Below are 12,130 nucleotides of genomic sequence, written 5' to 3' on the forward strand. Positions count from 1 at the left end.
TTGGACATCTTCTGCCTCCTGCTCTCTGGTTCTGCTTTTGTCACAGTCACTAAAGTACAACTCTGGAGTCAGGCTGCCCCGGTTTGAATCCCAAATAGATTAGTACCGGCAAGGTAATCTTGGGCAACTACTGAGCTTCTCTGTGCCTCCGTTTCCTTATCTTTAAAATGGGGGTAACAGCACTACCTACCTCACGGGTCCATTATATGAAAAAACACAAGTACACCGAGGTAGCAGAATAATGGATCCCAAAGATGCCCACGCCCTAATCCCTGGGACCTATGAAAGTGTCACCTTACACGGCAAAGGGCCTTTGTGGAGGCGTTTAAAGTACGGCCCTTGAAATGGAGAGATGATCCTGGATTATCCAGGTGGGCCCAGCCTAATCACATGCGTCCTTAAGAGCAGAGAATCTCTCCTGGCTGGGTTAGGGAGAGACGTGCGACTGGAGGAAGCACCAGAGAGAGGCAGCATTGCTGGTTTTGAAGACGGAGGAGGGGGCCACAAGCCAAGGAATGCAGGCTTATGGAAGCTATAAAAGGTAAGAAAATGGAAGCACCCCTAGAATCACCAGAAAGGAACACGACCCTCCCTGCACCTTGACTTTCAGCCCCGTGAGACCTGCGTCAGACCTCTAACCCACAGAGAACCACAAGATTAATCTGCGTTGCCTTAAACCACTACGTTTGTGGTCACTTGTCACAGCTTCAACAGGAAGCTCACACATACTGGTGTGTAAGCACATAGTCAGAACTCAATGTCGGCTCTGTCTGTCATCACCACCACCATTGTTATGGCCCAGGGCAGAGACACCCTGCTGCCTCCACCCCGCCCCCGGCAGCCGCCTGTCCAGTGTGAGCTTCTCCAAGCCGGAATCACACTCAGCTAAGCACTGGAGAGTAAGTACAAGGCAGCCAGGGAGTAGGGAACATCCTCAAAACAATGTCCCTTGGCGCACTCCCTGTGAGCAAGAGGCAGAGGACTGGCCTCCCTGTGATCCCTTTCTTTTAAAGAAGAGCCGTGGGGGGCCCCCTGGGAGAGGGGCGTGGGCCTGCCTGACCCCGACATTGTCACCGGAGAGATGACAGCTCCGGGGCTTAACTGCTCCCCGTTCCAACCACGCAACAGCGGGAGAGGCCTGGCCACTCCAGCGGCTTGGCACCCAAAACTTGCACCTGCTGTGCGCGTGGGAATATGGCAGGACCCGCAATAGGAACGTTTCGCCAGACGGAAGGGGGGGACTTTCCCCCGTGGAACAACGCCAGGTACCACAGCATCTGCCGGGAGCCTTCTGAGCAGCTGTGTGATGGAGGTGGGATGGGGGAGGGAGACGGATGGTCTCCAGAGGCCTGGTCTGTGATCAGCAGCGGTCGCCCTCACAGAACAAGCTCCCCTCAGGGCTCACCCCCACACCCCTCATTCGCAGTCACTCCCCCAGCCAAGCGAAAGTGAGGCTTTCCCCCGACAGACACCCCCCCCCCCCAGCCTATGTACCTCCCTTTCCTCCTTCACCCCCAGTTTTCCTCCTCAGTGACACCCCACATTCTCCCCGGATACCGAGAGACCTCAGAGATCTGTCCCCACTAGATCTCCTTCTTCTCAGGAAGTCAGTGAGGCCCTGTGGTCCCTCTCAGAGCCTTCAGCCTCCGACCAGACTAAGCCCAGTGCAGGTACCAGACTGCCCAATGATGTCCACAGGCCTCTCGGGACAAAGGCCATTTCCTCTTAGACTCATGGGTAAATCACCGTTAGACTGGAAGTTCCCTGAGGACAGGGTTCACGCTGTCAATCTGCCACAGGGCCTGGCCCGGAGTGGACCTCCATTTGTTGGGTAAGGGAACACCTCTAAAAATCTACAGCCCTCTCAGAAGGCCCTGGAAAAAAAACCTTACCCCTTCCCATCTCACTCACAAGGGGAACTCAGCACAAAGAGCCACCTCAAAGAGACCAGCTGCTTTGGAGGTAACTGGAGACGGGAGTGAGCCAGGCTGAGGGGACAGGGAGAGCCACTGCTCCCAGGGACACCCGTTCCCTTCGCCAAGGAGCCCATCCCATGTGGTCACCTACTGCCGGCTGAGACCTGCTTCCCTACACCCCCAGCCCCTCAAACTCCCTTTCTGTCTAAAGATTAGCTTCCTACAGACACTTGCCCACCCCTTCCTGGTGGGCAGTTCATGGGCCACGGAACCTCTCTTTGTTCCTCTCTCCAGCCCCCCAGCCCACAACCTCACCTTCTGATACAGAAATTCCCTTTACCACCACCACCCCAACTCTGACCAACCACAGGGGCCCAATCTGCATGGGGACCTTGCAGGGTCACTACCTAGGACCCATGTGGTACCTCTGTGCAAATTAGAAAAAGGGCCTCTTTCCCCAGGTGGACGTAGGCCCCGTCCATGCATAGCCTGGTGAGAACAGCCTAGGGCAGATTTCAGCCCCCATCCACCTCTTGGCCAAGTGTCCTTGCACGATGCACAACCTGCCCACCTGTGCACAGCCGCCCCGTTTGAACAGCTGCAGAGTATACCCACTGTAGGGGTCTGATAGACCCACATTTTAGGGGTCTGATAGACCCCTCATTTTAGAAATGAGAAAGGGGAGAAGGGCAGGGTAATTTATCCAAGGTCATACACCAAGCTGGGGGCAGACCCAAGGCCAAAGATCCAGGTGTCCTGACTCCCAATCTGGTGCTTATTCCCTCGGCTACTCTACCCATGCCTCACTCTTGGGGACAGATGGCAAAGCCAAGACAGCCAGAGAGCTCCTGAAGGCGGTGCCTGGGGAAGCCTTCCTGCACTAATTAGAAGAAAAGTGATAACCTCATCCCAAACTCTGTCTAGACATAAAATTAAACATAAAACTCTCCGAACTGCGTACCACCTAACCCTTGGCTGGTGTGGAACATAAATACAGATCGTCCCCATTTGTTTCCTGCCCACCAACCGCATTTATCCCACACCTCTTCACTGTGAGTATGTCCCCTATGTCCCTCTAGGCCCGTACATCTGTCTTGGCCTGGAGGCTCTCAGACCGTGCTTACTGCCTCAGGAGAACCCCTGGACACACAAGTGCTCAGAAGATGACTTTTAATTTAGACAAAGGGGAGGGTGATGGTGATGAAGAAGAAGGGGGGGGGGAAGGGCGAGAGGGAAGGAGAGGAAAGGAAAGAAGGGCAATTTGCGGCATCTGGGCGGCTCACTCAGTTAAACAGCTGACATCAGCTCAGGTCATGATCTTGCAGCTCGTGGGTTCGAGCCCCACATCGGGCTCTCTGCTCTCAATGTAGAGCCTGTTTCAGATCTTCTGTCTCCCTCTCTCTCTGCCCCTCCCCCTCCCCCTCTGTCTCTCTCTCTCTAAGACGAATAAACATTGAGAGAGAGCGAGAGAGAGAGAAAGAAAGAAAGAAAGAAAGAAAGAAAGAAAGAAAGAAAGGCAATTCTTGATGCCTTAATTTCTTGTTCAGGATTACCACGAACCTCTAATACTGCTAAACCTGAAATGAAGGTGAAGATACATACACACACACACACAACACACACACACACTCACACACACACACACACACACACACACATTCTCTCTCTCTCTCTCTCTCTCTCTCTCTCTCTCTGGGTGGTGCCTACCATTATAATATGGTGATTAAGCTCAGGCAGAACCAGACTTTCTGGTTTTGAGAGCTGGTTTTCCCACTTCTTGGCTATAAGATTTCAGGCAAGTGCCTTAACTACTCTGTGCCTCAGGTTCCTCTTCCATACAATTAGGTAACAACAGACATAACTTCATAGATTTTTATGGAGATTAGGAGAGCCGATGTATGTGCAATACTTAGCACAGGGCCTGGCTGATAGCCAGCACTCAGTAAACACTGGCTGTAAATATATTGGGTTGCTGTCTCTTGACACCTTGTCCTGGTCCTGTTTTCCTGCAGTCAGGGGTGGGGGTGGGAAAGGACATTGTCTAGGTTGCCTGGCAGAGTCTCCATCTCAGTATTCCAACTGCCAGAGCAGGGATGGACTGCCTTGGAGAGTAGTGAGCTCCCTGTCACTGGGAGCAATCAAGCAGAATACCGATGAGCACTCGGCATAGTTGGGGCAGAATGGGGCAGGGGGTGGGGCAGAGAGTGAGCTCTTCCAAAGTCCCTTCAAACCCAGATAGACTGTGAATATGTGAAAAAAAAAAAAAAAAAAAAACTACATCTCTAGGCACCCATGTGGGCACAGCCTTGCCAACAAATGGGGACACAGATACAAGGGCACAGCCTCCATATCAGCTTTGAGGACTAGGAAGGAGTGTTTCAAAGCAGGCAAGCCAGCACCCCCAGCCAGCCCCTCCCCCAGCATCCAGCCAATTCCTGTGTGCACACAGGTATCCAGGTGGCAAGCAGAAGCTTTGAGGGAGGCACCAAGTGGGATTTCAAGGAGCCTGTTTCCTGCCACTCCCAGTTCTGTATTTCCAGGCACCAACTGCCAGCATCCCCCCCCCCCCATCTCCACTGCACCCAGCTCTAAGACAGGATGGGGGCAGGGACCAGGAGCCTCGCAAGGTAGGGAACCTGGGACAGCCCTGGCCTCTAAAGGGTCAAGGTGCCCAGAATGCGGAGGCGGTTTCCTTTTCACAGACGTTGATAAAGCAGGAGTTTGCAGAAGGGTCAGAAGTCCTGCCTCACGCCAAGGCTCAAACGTAGTTCCGCCCTCGAGAAGTAGGATAAGAAGAGAGACTCAGGGAATCCTTGCTCCAGAACTATTCCTGCCCCTGCCCTCTCCGGTCTCCCACCCCACCTGGCATATCCCCCGTCCCCATCCCCCGCCCCCAACACTTCCTCTGGGTGCTGCGTGCCCTCTATTAGCCATTCTACAGAGAGGACCGAGTGCTGATAAACCAGAGCGGCAGCATGGTCAAACCTTCCTATCAGCCCCGGATGCATTACTGCATGTTATTTGTCTTCGCAGCAGCAGCGACAGCGGTTCCTGGTTCCTAACAATACTGGCTTCGCCTGGTATTAAAAAGGGCCCCTAAGTGCCCCGAACATCTTTGCTGGGAGAGGAGACCACACCTGGGGGGCGATGGGGAGGATGGGGAGCTAGGCCAGCCTCTGGGGATGAACCATTCGCCGCGGATTCGTCCAGAGGTGGATCGTGGGTGCAGAAATGAGGCGCGACGGGGTGGGGGAAGGACCGCAGAGGGCAGAGAAGGAGAAGTGGGCGAGGCGCAGAGCTCTCCCCAGGCCCTGTCGTCCAGCCCCGTGCCGCCGCCGCGGCCCCCACCCCCGCCCCCAGCAAGAGTGCTGGGCGCTGCAGGAGGCAGGGCGTGTGTGTGTGTGTGTGTGTGTGTGTGTGTGTGTGTGTGTCCGCGCGCGCGTCCCCTCCAGCTTTTCTACCACAACCCGGCTACTCTTCCCAATCAATGGCCTCTTTGTGGCTGCGGAAAGACGGGAACGACGACGCGAAGTGCGGGGGGAGGGGTGGAAGGCCGTCCTGAGGACGGCAGGACGCGCAGGACCCCCAACTGCTGCCGTCGGGGCCAGGGCTCCCCGGAACCTGGGACGAGCGCGCTTCCCCGGAGGGCCTGCATTCTCTGGACGTCGAGAAAGGGGTCTAGTGGGGCGGTGGCCCTGGCCTCCCTACTCTGCGCCGGGGGGCGGTCGCTCTCCCGCAGGCCTGGGAAGACCCGGGCGCGCTCTCCCCCGGCCCCGCGCCCGCTAGGTGGCGCCGGGCAGTCGTGCTCCTCCGACCCGCTTCGGAGGCAGCCCCAGCAGCCTCGGAGGCGCCAGGCGGCGTGGGGCACCTGGACGTGGGCTGGAGTGGCCGGTGTCGAGGCAGGGACCCGCAGGGGTGGGGGAGGGGGACAGGAGCAGCATCCTTCCTCCGTTGAGACGTGTCTGTGGGATCTCTGCCGCACTCAGTTGCCTGTCCTCTTGAATCTTAAAAACACCCCAGTCCTGGGGAAGCTCGCACAGCCTCCGCGACAGGAGATACCCACGGGAAAAGTTATTACAAAGGCCAAGTGAGAAGTACAGCCGGCGCTTTCAGTCTAGAAACAACCACAGAATAAGGCACCACACACCTCTGAGAGGGGTTACCTTGACATTCTGCTATGAACCAATGGGACGGCCGAGAGTCGCCCATTCCTTCTGGTGCCAGGCACCCACCGAGGCTCTGAGCATTCCCTTGTGACCAGGGGACCATCCCTGCCCTCAGAGAGTTTGTGGACCAGTGAGGGAGAAAGACATCAGGGAGATAACTAAACAAATAATTAACTAGCTGCAGCTGTTGTTAAGTACACAGGTATATAAAGATTTAGGGTGGAATGTTCCAGTCACCCCGGGTCACCTGACCAGTCCTAACCAGGGTCAGAGGTGGGGAAGCTATGGAAGACGCGGGCCCCCTTCCCCTTGGTCCAAAGTAGACTTAAGAAAAAGTTGCCTGACATCCGAAGCAAACTCAGGGCTGGGGTATCTCTTGTCCTCACTTCTCAATCTTCACTCTGTGGAGTGTAGGTTAAGCCCACTTTACAGAGGAAGAGATTGAGCTTGGGGAAGTTAAGGGACTAGCCCGGGGTGCCAAGAGCCAGCCTGTGGCAGAGCTGGGCTTCGAACCCACAACTGCCTGGGTCCAAATCCCACACCTCCTCTACTATAAAGCACTGCCTCTGGGACCCTGTCTGGATGCCCTGCTGGAAGCCGAGGCAGGGAACACGGAAAGGGAGCGAGAGAACGAGAAAGGGGGAGGGCGGGCTAAAAAGTCACCAGATTGCCGCCCCCCCCCCAATCACCACCTCCCATTCTTCACAGCCAGCCCTTTCTCAGCATCTCCTGACCAAACCTCCACCCGCTTAACATTCCGCTCAGTTTCCACTCCGCTCCGACTCCCAATGTTTATCAACACATGCTGTAATGTAATCAGCTCCTGGGAAAATACACACCAGGTAACGGATGCTGACAAGAGTGTCAAACAGATGTCCCCTCCCTGCCCCTCCCTCCCTCCCAGCCAGAGCCGGCACACCCAGGAGGCTGGGGGAGCGCCTCTCGCCACACCACCCCTCCAGTCCTGGCCGCGGAGGCCCTCCCCGGGAAACTGACACCATGGAGCCCAGCGGCGCACCAGGCACTGTGCAGGGGGCTTTATACACCTCATCTCATCTGGCCCTCACCACAGCAGTGTAAGGGTGGTCTTAATATCCCCATTTTGCAGATGCAGAAACTGAGGCACCAGTGATGATGAAACCAGAGTGAAGCAGCAGCGGCAGAAGCAAAGAAGGGATGATCACACTGGCTGTCCTTTTACCATCAGGCCACCTCCCCACAGAGCCCAGGCCTTTGAAGAAAACTGTCTTTGTCACCTTTCCGAGTAATTGGATCTCAAGCCTAAGGGTCTGGCCCCCGTGGCTGTGGCAGGCCAGGTGTAAGGGGACTGGCAGCCTGTTCCGCATTTCTGCCCCAGCCAATAGAAGGCACGGTGCTGGATGCCCTGAAGGCTCAGGACTGAGCAAAAGAGGGAGGCTTCTGCTGTGGCGTGGGGGAGAGGGGCTCTGGGGGAGGGAGAGACCTTTTATTGTCCTTTTGTCCCCTTCTCCAAGAACCAGAGCTCAAGGACCCCCCCGAGGCCAGCCCAGACAGAGGGGAGAGGAAGTGCACAGAGTAGGGGAGCGCCCAGATGGGACGGGCTCCGCCCAGCCCAGGACCTCCGTGCCCTCCCCAGGATCAGCTGTCTGAGGCCACCGTCCTCAAAGAGCTGGGTATTTGCTTTTCTCTCCAACGCAGTCAATTGCTCCTTTCATCTGACTGGAGTTGTAAATGAGACTTTATGGGATTCCTAATGATGGCGGTTTCCCTTTATCAGCCTCCAATTCCCACTTCTCAGCCAGGGTTGACTCGGGGAAATGTTTTGACCAGGAATCCAGAATCCAGCAGCAAGCCAGTGCCCCGCTTGCTGCTTTCCACAGCGCGAGCTGGAAGTTGTCAAACAGGCCTGGGCCCCCCCCCCCCCCCCCCCCCCCCCCCCCGCCCCGTGGAAGCTCGCTGCGGAGAAGTCAGATCTGGGTTCCAGGCCGCCTCCCAGATGGTGTATTTCACCTCTCCTGGCTTCTGCTTCTTCAACCATAAACCTGGGGTAATAAAGCCTGCTCCACCCACCCGCCTCACCAGGCCACTGTGAGAATCAAATGAGATTATAGGCTTGAAAACCCTTTGAAAAATATAAAGCAATCACCCAAGCCGGTTTTGCTATTATTATTATTGCTGTTGTGATTTTGTGTAGGTGCGGCTGGGAGAGCAAATGATAGCAACCTGTACACCTTTGAGAGTAAAGCCTGTTTTTGCACACGGGAGTGTATGTACCTGTGTTGTGGAAGGATGGAGTTCTAGTGTTTGCACCTGCCTTTTTTTTTTTTTTTAATGTTTATTTATTTTTGAAGGAGAGAGACAGAGCATGAGTGGGAGCGGGGCAGAGAGAGAGGGAGACACAGAATCTGAAGGGGCCCTAGGCTCTGAGCTGTCAACACAGAGCCAGATGCAGGGGCTCCAACTCACGAACCGCGAGATCATGACCTGAGCCGAAGTGGGACGCTTAACCGACTGAGCCACCCAGGCGCCCCTGCACCTGCATTTAAAGGAGTGTATGGGGCAGGGACGCCTGGGTGGCTCAGTCGGCTAAGCGTCTAACTCTTGGTTGCGGCTCAGGTCATGATCTTGCGGTTTGTGGGTTCGAGCCCCGCATCTGCCTGCTTGGGATTCTCTCTCACCCCTCCCCTGCTCACCATGCTCTGTCTCTGTCTCAAATTAAATAAACAAACTTCAAGAACATTTTTTTAAAAATACAGGAATGTATGGGGCAATGTATGGGTGTCTATGGGGACATGTGCACACATTCCAGTATCTTCATAGAATACCATGTTGATACATAATAATATAATAATCTTGAGTGCCGGGCATTGTGCTAAGCACTTGATACAGGGGTGTGCGTCCGCATAGGTGTGCAGAGCATTTGCAACATACGCGTCAGTGTTGGAGGAATGCAATGGAACGTGTGACTATTCGTGTCATACCGGCAGCAGGGAATCCCTCCGTGTGCTTGCCCGGGGGTCAGTGATGGTGTGGGCCTAAATGTCAGTGAATCTGAGCGTATGTGCGCATGCACGTGTCTGCACACGCGTGCACACGGGTGCACACCCACCTCCCTGTTCCCGGACGGATTGGTGTAATTGTTCGTTATTTATCAGCTGCCTGGGCTACGTGAGCCCCCTGCTTGCCCTGAGCTCGCTGCCACGCAGCCATCAAGCCCACACACACATTGTGGTGACAGCAGCATGCTTGGGAGGGGGGCGCCACTCTGCTCTCTGGAGCCACGCTCTGTGCCAGGCAGCAGGGCCCCTGCCGGGGAACTGCACAGATTGACGACACCAGACTTGGAGCCGCAGGAGTGCTCAGCAGATGGGTCGGGCTCAGGGGCCCTGGGAGCAGGACAGACAGAGCTGGCACCTTTAGGTCCAGACGACCTGGCTCTAACAAGCTGAACCCAGGGCCCGGCCCGAGACTACCACCTTAGCATAATACCGGTCGTGGCTGCCCAGTGGCCAGGAGTGAAACATCCTTGCTCTGCTGCACCCCCACCGTGGCTCATCGCTGCTCTCGGGATTAAGTCCAAACTCCCTCAGGCAGAGCACAAGGCCCACACCTGGCACATACCTCCCAGCCCCTTCTCCCCCCACCCCTCCTTGCACCGCACCAGGCAGACTGGACTACTCGCGGTCCTAAGATGCGCTTGGACCCGTGGGTCTTTTCGCTGCCTTTCCCCTGTCTGATTTCTCCATGCAACATCCCTGGCTGGCCAGTCCTGGCTCCCACGAGGTTCCGCTCACCTCCACAGGAATGCTTCCCTCGTCCTTTCCGACCCCCCAGATTACGGAGGAGTCCCCACACCCCCGACATTCCTGTAGGCCCCTAGATTCCCCTAGTATCCCGCTTCCTTAGTCGCCCTCTCTTCTCCCATCGACTCGGGCCCCGGGAAGGGGCAGAGCATGCCTTAGTGGTTCATGGCTTTATTCCAACGCTTAGCGTGGTACCCGGTCATAGGTGGTCCATAAATACTTGTTAACGAATCGCTGCTAAAGCCTTTGGTGAGAGAGTGGCTCCCTTGAGTTCTCCACGTTGCATCACAGCGTGCGTCTGTACGGCTTTGGGTGTCTCGGATCTCCGGGCTGAGGAGAACTGCCCCCTCTCCCCAGTCCCTCTCCTTCATCCCATCTTAACGGCAATAATCCCCATCCCCGACTTCTACAAATGGAAGTCAACGACACGATCTTACAAATGAGCAAACTGAGACGCAGAGAGGTAAAGGGCTCGTGAACAGGATGGCCATCCCCCGGTTTGCCCAGAACTTTCCCCGTGGTAGCACTGAGAGCCCCATGTCCTGGGAAACCCCTTCGGTCCCGGGAAAACTGGGACAGTTCGTCCCCCTTCTTGTCCACGGTCCTCACGTGGCAGATCCAGGACGCAAACCTGGGACTCCTGACTCTGAATCGTACACACACCCCTCCCTGCTCAGCTGCCTCCCAGGCCTCCTCCAAGTTCAGTGACTTCGCGTGGGCATTGTCTTCCCTTCGGATGTCACATCCAGGCCACTTGACACGCTCCTGGAGGAGCTGTGCCCAGAAGCATGTACTCAAGGAATACAGGGCATTAATATTAACCTAAATCAAATATAATTCAGAACCTCATTTCTGGAGGAAAAGCACTGTACCTGATACAGAAGGAAAAAAAAAAAAAGTAAATCTAGCATAAAATAACTTTATAATGACGTTAAAGTAAATTTTAAAATTAAAAAAAAAAAAAACCACTTTACCTGCAGATTGTTTTCATTTCTCCACATGGCCTTCACCGTTCTCTCTTTACCGGTGTTGTTATCTTTTTTACAAAATTGCAACGCGGGACGTGTGTCGTGCTTCTTTTTAGCTCACGCGATAGAAATCTGGTTTCGATTTTCCTCATTCTGGACCCTCCGTGTCATTAACATCCCTCATTAGCCCAGATACCAGGGAGCCTGGGCTCAGGGCTGTCCCCTTCCCGAAGGACTCCTTCCTAACGCAGGGCCCAGCTGGGCTTCTGAGGGGCTGTCGCGTAAATGCTGTCCTGTGCATGTGTGCGGCCAGCAGGGCAGAGGGAGACAGCTTCTGCCGGATCCTGAAGAGGTCTGAGGCCCAAAGAGGTCAAGAGCCACACTCCACAGTGCTCCGGAGAAGAGCAAACAGCCTCATCCCCCGGCTCCCAGGGCCAATGACCACCACGCGCTTTCTCTACAAGGCTTGGGTTGACCCAGGATCTCTGTTCCTCCCTTAAGATCAAGCCCACTTCTTGACTTCCACATGGCTCTCAAAAAAATAAAAAATAAAAAATAAAAAAATCTGGTTCCTCTAGACAAGTAGTACATCCTGATCATTATCCTGACCACAACCCCCACCCGCCCCCGATCTGAAGGCACCAGCGAAGAAAAGGGAGTGTGGGTGGGAGGCCTAGGGTCTTCGTCCTCGCTCTCCTCCCTCCGGCCTTCCCCATCACATATGCTGCAGGTGGAAACCTTCTCAGCCCCTTCCCGTGTCTTGGTCGAAGCTCCCTGGCCCATGCAGGTCCTCAGCAGAAGCTTCTTCTTGGTACCACTGTTGAGTTTTAGGTATTCCCAAATCAGAAATGGTGCCTCCACTCACATCTAGAATCCTTTGGGGTCTCTCTCTCTCTCTCTTTCTCTCTCTCTGTCTCTCTCTCTTTCTCTCTCAAAATAAATAGGATCCCCTAGGACTTTGGACATGGTGATTCACAGGAATGCACTGAGGGCCTTCTAACCAGAGCCAGGATGTAGACTGATTTGCCTTCTGGGCCCTTTCCTTCTGGAGAATTGGGTGGTTCGAGGTGCAACTGGGGCCTTCTATCATTGCTCAGAGCTCTCGCTCCCAAAGGCATGGAGATCCCTGGGACAGCATGGCCCACAAGGGAGAGGCTGGCTGGCTGTTAGCCATCTTGGTACCGCTCTGACCTGGTCGTCATTGTACCTGGGGTAGAGCCGTGTTCAGCTGATCTGTCGTCCCCAAGAGCAATGGCAGCCGTGGCGATAGGGAGGCTCTGCAATGATCTCTGTAAGAA

The 12,130-nt window shown here is 55.1% G+C and overlaps 1 long non-coding RNA gene across 2 annotated transcripts in view; it reads right to left on the reverse strand.

Annotated features, from left to right (window-relative positions):
* Nucleotides 1-12,130, reverse strand: part of LOC132660983 (uncharacterized) — an 85,214-nt gene that overhangs the window by 66,311 nt on the left and 6,773 nt on the right. For both annotated transcript variants that reach the window (XR_009601990.3, XR_009601989.3), the window contains exon 2: nucleotides 10,839-12,121. This is a non-coding gene — a long non-coding RNA (uncharacterized LOC132660983). The remainder of the gene's footprint in view (nucleotides 1-10,838; nucleotides 12,122-12,130) is intronic.

This window comes from Panthera onca, chromosome D1, assembly GCF_046562875.1.
Source record: "Panthera onca isolate mPanOnc1 chromosome D1, mPanOnc1 haplotype 2, whole genome shotgun sequence".
Classification (NCBI taxonomy): Eukaryota; Metazoa; Chordata; class Mammalia; order Carnivora; family Felidae; genus Panthera; species Panthera onca.